Here is an 11,423-nt window from a genome sequence, read left to right as displayed (position 1 = left end):
TATGTATGTATCTCTTTTTTATAAACTCTGAGTGATACTGGCATGGAAATGTGGAGACAGAATATGGCTTCTGTCAGAAAGACTTACAAACTGATTCTCCAGTAGTCTGGGTGAAATCGCCAACACAACAAGCCAGAGCTCAGCAGTGCTCTGGTACCTCTCTTTGTATATCTGGGCCTGTCAGTAAAATAAGTATATAAGTAAAATATAAGTGAGTGAAGACAGAGTGTATGAGAGCATGTGAGAGTTACAGACAGAGAAGGCGAGAAGAGAAATGCATGAGTTGGAAAGAGACCAGAATTCAAAAACCTCCTAAACTGTGTTCATTGATGACAGGTTCAAACCTGGCTTGTACAGATTGTAAGGCAGCAGCTCTCATGCCCACAGACCCCAGACAGCCCCAGCCTTCACCCTTTGCTGTACTACCAGACCTGACAGTAATGTGTGTGTGTGTGTGTGTGTGTGTGTGTGTCTTTGTGTGCTCAGAGCTCTACTATAGTAGTCTAAGAGCATGGGTGGCAAGGTAGCCAGCCTCACCTGCAACTTATGGACAGAGATCCTAGCTGGTTAGGGAAAGCCAGCAAGCCCAGATTCTGGCTAAGCAAGAATGTACATGCAAAGGGACTCTCATGTCTCCCTCTCCTGAGTTCCCGATTCAATCTCATGCCTCACTATCATCCAAACACTGTCAACAGGGTAAGCTTGGGCACCCCTCAGAATTCAAGGGAAGGAGCCTGTCCAGTCACGTTTGGCTGTCTACTGAGCCTCCAGACTCTCAGTCCACTGCTCAGGGCAGCAGATTACAAGCCCAGAATGAACCCAGAAAGAGCTCTGTTTCAATATAGATGGGAACTGTGTTTGAGCAAACAATAGTGGATGAACCCAGCCACTTACTCCTACCCTTTGGGTCCGGCTAAGGCAAATGCTGCTGTGGCCTCAAAATCCCTGAACATGGTGTACTGGTGTCCCCTCATCACACTCAGAGAGATTCCCAGAAGTAGGCATGCATGAGTGTCCCATACAAAGTCTCTCTGCTTGCAGTAAACACAAACTCCCCGGGCCCTTGCTATGGAGAGACAAAAGGAAGATGGATGCCTCCATTGGCTGAATTAGGAGCTTCCAGTGGAGATCACAGTCCCGCCCCTCACCTAAGGGCCTGGATGCTGCTAAAAAAGGCAATTGGAAACACCTGTTACCAATTGGGGCCTGAGGACATACTCAGGAATCCCTCCAGGAGCTAGCAGGCTGGCAGACCTCCTGACCCCGGGATAGCTTTGCTCCTAGTTGGGAAGGCCTTCTGGCCAGAGGTGAGAATATTCCCTAGATACAAGAAAGAACTTCAGGTTTCAAAAGGATTTGAATCCCCATGAGGCTCTTGTAAAAGACATTTCACAGCCATCAAGACACCCTCTTTCTGAACCCTGGAAGCTTCCATTTTGCATGGAAAATCTGGACACTGGTGTGACTATAAGTACCACAGATCCTTTACATTCGGCCCAAATGAGGGAAAGCACAATGTGTGTGCCAGGGGGATAGAGTTTCACTTCTCTTGACCTGGGCTCTCATAGAATAAGGGATAGGATGCTGTGCAGGAAGGTGATGAGGGCTGCATTTAGGCAGAGTGTCAGCCACAGGCCCTGGAGAAAGGGAATCAAGTACAGAGGGCCTGGACAGCTGCAGCTGGAGATGGACATATGCCTGTCACCTACAGTAGGATCACTGCCTCCTCAATTCCCCACTGTACTATGCCATATGCAGGAGATTAAATAATCCAAAGGGCAAAGAAAGGAAAATTTCACACCAGGAAGCCCAAGTTAACGATGCACTGACTTCCAGTAAGGGCCCAGTGAAGAAGGCACGCAGAGACAGTCAGATAGACAGAATGACAGTGACCGTAAAGTACAGAAATTCTGGACGTGTGTTGATCAGTGCCAGAGCACTGAAGACAAATCCTCCATGCCCATGCATACTTCTTACAAGTGGCATTGTTATTTTATGTTTGTGAGGAAAGGTTAAACTTAGAACATCTAGGTATTACACCACTCTGAGAAGCACCACTTGGCCAGCAGCCCACTCTCCAAAACTGCCCTCGCCTCTCCAAATTGGAAGTAGTCTTAGTGATGCTCCAGCCAAGATGCAGGCTGGCTTATTGCATCTCCCTGGTCCAGCCTCAGTCTGTCTTGTGTGCAGGGAACAGCATTATGTTTATTTCTTCTTTGATTTACAGTTTTGGGATAGGACTCCATAGAGAAAAAGAGCGAGAGGGAAGTAGATCATTTGGCAGCGGTAGTTTGTGCTGACAGAGATTTGTAGAGTGACAAGAGATATAGGAATGGCTTTGTGAAATGTTTCTCATAACTGTGGCTCAGAAGGGCCAGGTGTATCCGCATTACTACAATAATACAGAGCTGTGCAGGTATCCAGCTAAAAAATATTTTCAGAACTCTACATGTTACATATATATATATATATACATATATATATATATATGTATATATATATAGAGAGAGAGAGAGAGCGAGAGAGAGAGAGAGAGAGAGAGACACTGATGTAGTCATTTTCTATAATGGATTCAATATGACATTCAAATAATCGATTGCTAAAACCTGGAGAGGAACTGTGCATCAGGAAAAGAATTGTCCAAAGTAGTAAAATCTCCAAATCATTAGCTATATGCAGTTCCAACTGTACTGAGCGAAATAGGCTCTAGAAGGAACTCAACCAGGAGACTCTCCACATGGACAGGCACCACAAGTTTCCTCGTCTGGCAACACACACAGGGCAGCTGCTAGTTCCCACTGCAAGCCTCAGGGCAAAAACCTCTCCCTCTTCAGTGTCTTTACACCTGAAAATAAGAAAAGTGACCAAGGACCAAGGAGAGCTACAATGGTGTCAATATTGAGCTGTAAATCAGAATGTGCCAAGTGTTTTGCACAAAATCACCTGTAGCACAGTGATTCTTTTGTTCTCTCTGTCTCTCCCTCTCTCTCACACACACACACACAAACACACACTCTCACAGTCACACACATGCACACATCCACAGAGGCACAGGCACAAATGGAGTTATATACATGCTCACTGGACAGCTTCTGCAAGGCAGGGCACTGGGCTGAACCCTGCTTCATACTTCCTCAAGCACGACCAGCCTTTTAAGGCCAGCTCTGAGCTCCCATAGTCGGGCTTCCCTCAAATGGCCCACCCACAGGGCGCAAGCCGTGCACTGATAGGCCAGAAGCCTAGGCCTCGTCCAGAACCCCCTCATTGGCCAGTGTGCTTGGACACGCCCAGGAGGGTCTGGGCCCCTAGTCAGTGATTGGCCAGCGGCCTTGAACACTGCCAACACGGCCTTGGAGCACGCTCATTGGGCAGTCTCTGGAAGGCCCGCCCAGAAGCCACATTAGCTCGACGCTGATTGGACTGTTGTCCCAGGGAAATGCCCCCAGCCAGGCAGAGAATGTGAGAGTTAGAGAAGGCGAGAAGAGAAATAGATGAGTTGGAAAAAGACCAGAATTCAAAAATCTCCTACACTGTGTTCATTGATGATAGGTTCAAAGCTGGCTTGTAGAGATTTTAAGGCAGCAGTTCTCATGCCCACAGAATCCAGACAGACCCAGTCTTCACCATATGCTGTACTACCAGACCTGACAGTAATGTGTGTGTGTGTGTCTGTCTGTGTGTGTCTATGTGTGCTCAGAGCTCACCTAAAGTAGTCTCAGAGCATGAGTGTCAAGGTAGCCAGCCTCACCTGCCACTTATGTACAGAGAACCTAGCTGGTCAGGGCAAGTCAGCTAGCCCAGATTCTGGCTAAGCAAGAATGCCAGAGAACTATGTTGAAGCCCAAGACCCCATTTTGAGCCCCTAGTCACCACTTACCGAATTAGGGAAAAGCTGGGCTAGTGGCAAACCAGAGGTTCAGCTGTCTCTCTTTCTCTCTTCCTGCTGAGCACAGGGATTCACAACCTCCAAGTAGAGTCATCCCAGACAAAGAGAGAAACCCCTTCCACTTGCAAAGCCAAATGGGGGATCCCCCCACCCCACAGGAAAGAACAGATGTCTAGGGCACTCTAAGTCAATTTCAACCTTGCTGTCCATGGGCCACAAATCCCAGAGTTCTCCTCATTCCACAGAATCACTACACTCAACTATGGGCTTTGATGCCACACAGCAGAATGCAGCTGAGCTCCCCCATGCCACTCCTCTTTGAGTCTACACAGAAAATTACACACAGCATGGGAATAGCAAAGGAAAGAACCCATCTGAAGACCAGCTGGGAGAATGCACAACAGTGTCCAGAATATCCAATGTGACACTCATATTTGAACAACCACTTGTGGAGTGGAAACTTCCTTTGTCATAGAACAACCCAGTTCCTAAGACCCTGCGTCAGGAATAAAGAAACAGAGGTAATCATAACTGAAACACACTTATGTACACTTACACACAATCACACACACACCCTCCCACAGAGACGCACACACTTTTCCTTGAAATAACGTGGATTGGGGTTGCTATTTTGCACTCACGTAAAAGGTCAAAGTTTCATGGGTGGAGGGAAGAGGTGATAAATTTCTGGCCTATGAAGGTGAGAAGTGCCTAGAGAAGATAGATAGTTACTTGGACAACGAAGGGAGCATGGGTTGGAGACACAGCTGGTGGAGATGCCAGTGAACTATGTGGAAGCCCAGCAACCCGTTTTAAGCCCCTGATCACCACTTGCCCAGCTAGGGAAAAGCTGGGCTAGTGTTAAATCAGAACTGCAGCTGTCTCTCTGTCTCTCTTCCTGCTTGGGCCCTGCTCTCTCAATTTATGACTGTTTCCTTCTCCTCAATAAGAAAGTTACAAATGATGTACAGAAATACAGGGAAAGTGGAAAAAATTACCCCTGTGCCGACTATTACATGTAACTGTTGACTATAAACCATTCATCCCCCAAGCATTAACAGAATAAATATTTGTGAGGTTAAAATCATTGTAGGTTAAATAGGGAACATTCTTTAGAGCCATGCAATAGGAATCCATTGTGCATTGGATGTCACTGTCAAAAACAGTACAGTAATCGTTATAGTAGTGTGTAGTATCTGCAAAAGGAAATGTATTGTGTGTCAAAGTTCCAGTCAATTATAAGAGAAAATCTACCAGGCAGAAGAAATGACCCCTTATGTGATATGGGACTAAATAAATAAATAAATATGCAAATAAATGGGGATGATCTAGGAGGATTTGAAAAAAATAAAAACAAAAACCACAGGAAGACCTGATTACAGCAGAAATATAGAAAACGTCTGCTGAGAAACAGAGGGCTGCTTCAAAAATACCCTGACACTTCAGGGTCCAGGCAAATTAAGAATTCTGGAGAATGAAAAGAAACACATACTTATTGAAGCTTACACTAGAGAAAGGAGTCAAGTTCTGTACTATGATAATTACAATAAGGATGCTGATAGAAAGGCTATTGGAAATGCTCCTGGAAGGTTTATAATTTATAATTGTAGTGAATCCTGCTCCAACTATGTGACCAATTATTTGTGAATAAGGAGGCTGTTATAAATGTGTTAATTCTGCATTAAGATAAAATAAAAAGGTCAAAAATTCTAGAAATGACTGATAACTATATATATGTATATATAGGTACATATATGTATGTGTTTCTTTATTATAAACACACCAATCTGCGCATATCCACTTGGCCCGGCCAACCTGCACCAGCTTTGGCCTCGGGCTTTGGCTCTGGTGGCTGGCCACCACCCCTCAAGGTCAAGTTCAGGGTGGGGGTCATGGCTGCTGGTCAACTGGATGGGCGGGGTCCCCGTGGCCTAGCAACCACAGGAGCCCTCAGTGATGTCCTAGCCCCTGGCATTCTGTGCTGGCCACACTGGCACTGGGCAGCCCAACTGCCCAGCCAGTAGGTCAGCCAGCAGCGCCCAGACGCCTGGGCCCTGGCACAGAGGGACGGAAGAATGGGAAGTCAGTGCTGACCGACGAGGGACCTCAGGGCTGGCAGCCAAGAGGAGACAGGTGGAGGTGTGCCCGGGATCCAGGGAGTCCAGGCCAGAGCTGCCTGCATGCTTGCCTGCCTTCCTAGATGTCTGTATGCTGCCTTTGTCCAGGTAGGTTTCTCAGGTCCCCTCCACTCCTGTCCTCTCCTGTCCTCACCATCCTCTCCCCTCTCCTCTCCTCTCCTCTGCATTTTGCTTCTCTCCTTTGTCTGTCTTCTCTTCCGGGTGCCCTGCTCAACAGCTCCAGCACTTGTGATGGTTCTCCAGTGACAGCTGTTCGCAACCCCTTCCACCCCCTCCCTGCCCATGATGTGACCCAGCTCACAGGGTCACCGGCTCACCCCACCCACACCCACACCCCCAAACACATTCCCTGGTTCAGCTCCTCTGCCCTATTCAGCCGAACTGGCCCCTGTGCAACCTACCTATGCATCGTTGTTTGTCTTCACCATTCAAGGAGAGATCTCCTTTTGTACTTAGCTTGGTTGACTGGTGGATGGATGGATGGATGGATGCATGGATGGATGGATAGATTTATGGGTGGATGGATGCATGGACAGGTCAATGGATCGGTTTTGTAGAGGCAGAGTACCATCTAGGGGTATTGAGACCGCTGGTGTCAGAGCCCGAGTCTATGTCAAATGTAAAACATTAATTCATCAATAACAAAAATGAATAAGCACCTAAAAATAAATACATAAATATAAAAACTGGGTTAAAAATACATGGCGTCTTTGCCTTTCTGCATATGGTATGCTGTGAGGATCTTCACAAGGAAAGCATTGTCCTGAGTAGCCCCATTGAAGTAGTGGAATATTTCCTTTTCCTTTTCCTTTTTTTACTTTCTGTTTTCTTGATTATTTATTGGAATAAATAGACAGGGAAGGGAGGGATAGAGAGTTTGAGACACAGAGAGAGTCACCTGCAGCACTTCTGCACCACTTGTAAAGATTTCCCCAGGCAGGTGGCGACCAGGGTCTTGAAACCCAGTCCCCCTGCATTGTAACATGAGTGCTTAACTGGGTGTGGCACCACCTGCTACCCTTGATGGGACACTTTTTTTAGAATTGAAAAGAAATTCTCATGGCAAGGTAATAATTAAATGAAGAAATAAATAAAAGTGCATTTACATTAACTCTGTGGAAACACACAGGGACATATATATCTCTGTTACCTGTACTACTTATTCATTGATTGATTGATTGCCTCAAGGGATTATTGCCTCAGCTCTATGCCTGCTCCACGAATAATCCAAGCTCCTGCACTCCATTTGTTCCCCTTTCGCTGCCCTTTTTGCTTGGTCACTGTGGTGGTTATTGTTGCGGTTGTTGTTGTTGTTTTGACCTTGCATCAGACAGAGAGAAAAGGAGAGAGCAGGGGAAATACAGAGTGGGAGAGAAAGATAGAGCCCCTAAAGACCGGCTTCACCACCTGTAAAGCGACTCCCCTGCAGGTGGGGGTCTGGGCGCCAGACCCCAGACTCTTCCACCTGTCCCCTCTTTTCGTGAGTGCCACAATACCTTAACCCTTTGACATACCGCCAAACCTCCCTGGATTTACTTTTGAAGGCAATATGACCTGCCTCGTTTTGAAACTCATTATCCTGAGGGTCAGTCCTGGTGACAGTGTCATGACAAGACACATGGAGATCTCTGGTATCAGAGAGCACCTGGAACAGCAGCTGGGGCTCTAGTGCCAGGGCAGCAGCAACTCCCCATCCACCCTCCACGGAATCCACCTGCCTGCATTTTGGTCCTTTTTCCTCCAAAAAAGATCTTTCCCGTTTTTCACTGAGAAACAATCAGCAGGCAGGTTACCCAGGCAGGGGGAAAAATAAATAAATAGCCTTTTTTTTAACCGTAGCGAATGACCATCTTGTGGGAAGTACAGGTTTTGAACCTGAAAACTCTGTCTGTTTGTCTCCTAGTACACAGAAAGAGCCACTAGCCCAGCCAGATCTCATGCTCAGATGGGGTGTTTGTGCCAGTCAAAAGTCTGCACAGCGCACTAGGGATTGGGCGGCCTGAGACCCAAATGTTACATTGTAGATGGACTGTTTGCAGTTCTTGCTCCCCAGGACATTGGACTGTCTCAACTCCCTCCCTTACAGCATGAAAAAAAGTCTCTTGACAACCTTCGAGTAAATGGAGTGATGGCGAGGGGAGCTGGTTGCACCTGAGGGCCTGGCTGCTGCTTAAAGGCAATTGGAAACACCTGTTACCACTTTGGGCCTGAGGACGTACTCAGGAATCCCTCCAGTAGCTAGCAGGCTGGCAGACCTCCTGACCCCGGGATAGCTGTGCTCCTACTTGGGAGGGCCTTGGGCCAGAGGTGAGAATATTCCCTAGATACAAGAACGAACTTCAGGTTTCAAAAACATTTGAAAGCCCAGGAAGCACTTGGAAAAGACATTTCACAGCCATCAAGACACCTTCTTTCTGAACCCTGGAAGCTTTCGTTTTGCATGGAAAATCTGGACACTGGTGTGGCCATAAGTACCACAGATCCATTACATTCGGACCAATAGAGGGAAAGCACAATGTGTGCCAGGGTGGTAGAGTTTCACTTCTCTTGACCTAGGCTCTCATGGAATAAGGACAAGGATGTGGTGCAGGAAATTGAGGAGGGCTGCATTTAGGCTGAGTGCCAGCCACAGGGCCATGGAGAATGGGAGTCAAGCACAGAGGGCCAGGACAGCTGCAGCTGAAGATGGACATATACCTGTTACCTGCAGCAGGAACTCTGTCTCCTAAGTTCTCCTCTATACTACGCCATATGCAGGAGACTAAGTAATCCAAAGGGCAAAGAAAGGAAAATTTCAACACCAGGAAGACTGATTTCACGATGCATGCACTGACTTCCATGAAGGGTCCAGGGAAGAAGGCAAGTAGAGACAGTCAGAGAGACAGAGTGACAGTGACTGAAAAGGACAAATTCTGTCCCTGTGTTGATCAGTGCCAGAGCACTGAAGACAAACCCTCCATGCCCATGCATACGTCTTACAAGTGGCATTGTTATTTTATGTTTGTGAGGAAAGGTTACACTTAGAACATCTAGGTTTAGCCCACTCTGAGAAGCAACACATGGCCTGCAGCCCACTCTAAAAAACTGCCCTTGCCCCTCCAAAAAGGAGGTAGTTTTAGTGATGCTGCAGCCAAATGCAGGCTGGCGTATTTCATCTCCCTGGTCCAGCCTCATCCTGTTCTGTGTGCAGGGAACTGAACTTTGTCTATTTCTTCTTTGATTTACAGTTTTGGGATAGGACTCGGTGGACAAAAAGAGCAAGAGTGAAGTAGATGATTTGGCAGCTGTAGTTTGTGCTGAGAGAAATTTGTAGAGTGACACGAAGTAAACGAATGGCTCTGTGAGATGTCTCTCATGACTCTGGCTCAGAAGGGCCAGGTGTATATGCATTACTACCCAAATCCAGAGCTGTGCATGTCTCAAGCTAAAATATATTTTCAGACCTCTACATGTTATATATATATATATATATATATATATATATATATATATATATATATATATATAGAGAGAGAGAGAGAGAGAGAGGGAGAGAGAGAGAGAGAGAGAGAGAGCAAGACACTGATGTAGTCATTTTCTACAATGGATGCGATATGACATTCAGACAATTGATTGCTAAAACCTGGAGAGAAACTCTGCATCAGGAAAAGAATTGTCCAAAGGAGTAAAATCTCCAAATCATTAGCTATATGCAGCTCCAACGGGACTTAGCGAAAAAGGCTCGAGAAGGAACTCATCCAGGAGACTCTCCACATGGACAGGCACCACAAGTTTCCTAGTGTGGCAACACACACAGGGCAGCTGCTAGTTCCCAGTGCAAGCCTCAGGGCAAAAACCTCTCCCTCTTCAGTGTCTTTACATCTGAAAATAAGAAAAGTGACCAGGGCCAAGGAGAGCTACAATGGTGTCAATATTGAGCTGTAAATCAGAGTGTGCCAAGTGTTTTTCACTAAATCACCTGTGCCACAGTTATTCTGTTTTTCTGTCTCTTTCTCCCTCCCACATACAAACACACACTCTCACAGCTACACACAGGCACACATCCACATAGGCACAGGCACAAACGGAGTTATACACATGCACACTGGACATCTTCTCCAAATCAGGGCCCTGGGTGAACCCTGCTTCTCACTTCCTCGAAGCAGGCCCAGTCTTTTAAGGCCAGCTCTGAGCTCCCATTATCGGGCTTACTTCAGAAGGCCCGCAGACAGGGCACCAGCCATGCTCTGATATGCCAGAGGCCTAGGCCATGCCCAGTACCCCTGCCAGCAATATCATTGGCCAGTGTGTTAGGACACGCCCAGGGGTGTCAAGGACCCTAGTCAGTGATTGGGCAGCAACATTGATCACTGCCCACACAGCCCTGCAGCACGCTCATTGGGCAGCCTCTGGAAGGCCCGCCCACCAGCCACTTCTGCTGGAAAGAGATGAGAATTAAAAAAACATCCTACACTGTGTTCATTGATGACAGGTTCAAAGGTGACTTGTAGAGAATATAAGGCAGCAGCTCTCATGCCCACAGACCCCAGACAGCCCCAGCCTTCACCCTTTGCTGTACTACCAGACCTGACAGTAATGTGTGTGTGTGTGTATGTGTGTGTGTGTGTTTGTCTGTGTCTGTGTGTGCTCAGAGCTCTACTATAGTAGTCTAAGAGCATGGGTGGCAAGGTAGCCAGCCTCACCTGCAACTTATGTACAGAGATCCTAGCTGGTTAGGGAAAGCCAGCAAGCCCAGATTCTGGCTAAGCAAGAATGTACATGCAAAGGGACTCTCATGTCTCCCTCTCCTGAGTTCCCGATTCAATCTCATGCCTCACTATCATCCAAACACTGTCAACAGGGTAAGCTTGGGCACCCCTCAGAATTCAAGGGAAGGAGCCTGTCCAGTCACGTTTGGCTGTCTACTGAGCCTCCAGACTCTCAGTCCACTGCTCAGGGCAGCAGATTACAAGCCCAGAATGAACCCAAAAACAGCTGTATTTCAACATAGATGGATACTTTGTTTGACCAAACAATAGAGAATGAACCCGGACACTTACACCTACCATTTGAGTCCGGCTAAGGCAATTGCTGCTGTGGCCTCACAATCCCTGATCATGGTGTACTGGTGTCCACTCATCACACTCAGAGAGATTCCCAGAAGTAGGCATGCATGAGTGTCCTATACAAAGTCGCTCTGATTGCAGGAAGCACAAACTCCCCGGGCCCTTGCTATGGACAGACAAAAGAAATATGGATGCCTCCATTGGCTGAATTAGGAGTTTCCAGTGGAGATCACAGCCCCACACCTCACCTGAGGGCCTGGCTGCTGCTAATAAAGGCAATTGGAAACACCGGTTACCACTTGGGCCCTGAGGACATACTCAGGAATCCCTCCAGGAGCTAGCAGGCTGGCAGAC

This window comes from Erinaceus europaeus, assembly GCF_950295315.1.
Source record: "Erinaceus europaeus chromosome 6 unlocalized genomic scaffold, mEriEur2.1 SUPER_6_unloc_39, whole genome shotgun sequence".
NCBI lineage: Eukaryota > Metazoa > Chordata > Mammalia > Eulipotyphla > Erinaceidae > Erinaceus > Erinaceus europaeus.
Note: the sequence above shows the minus strand (reverse complement) of the source record.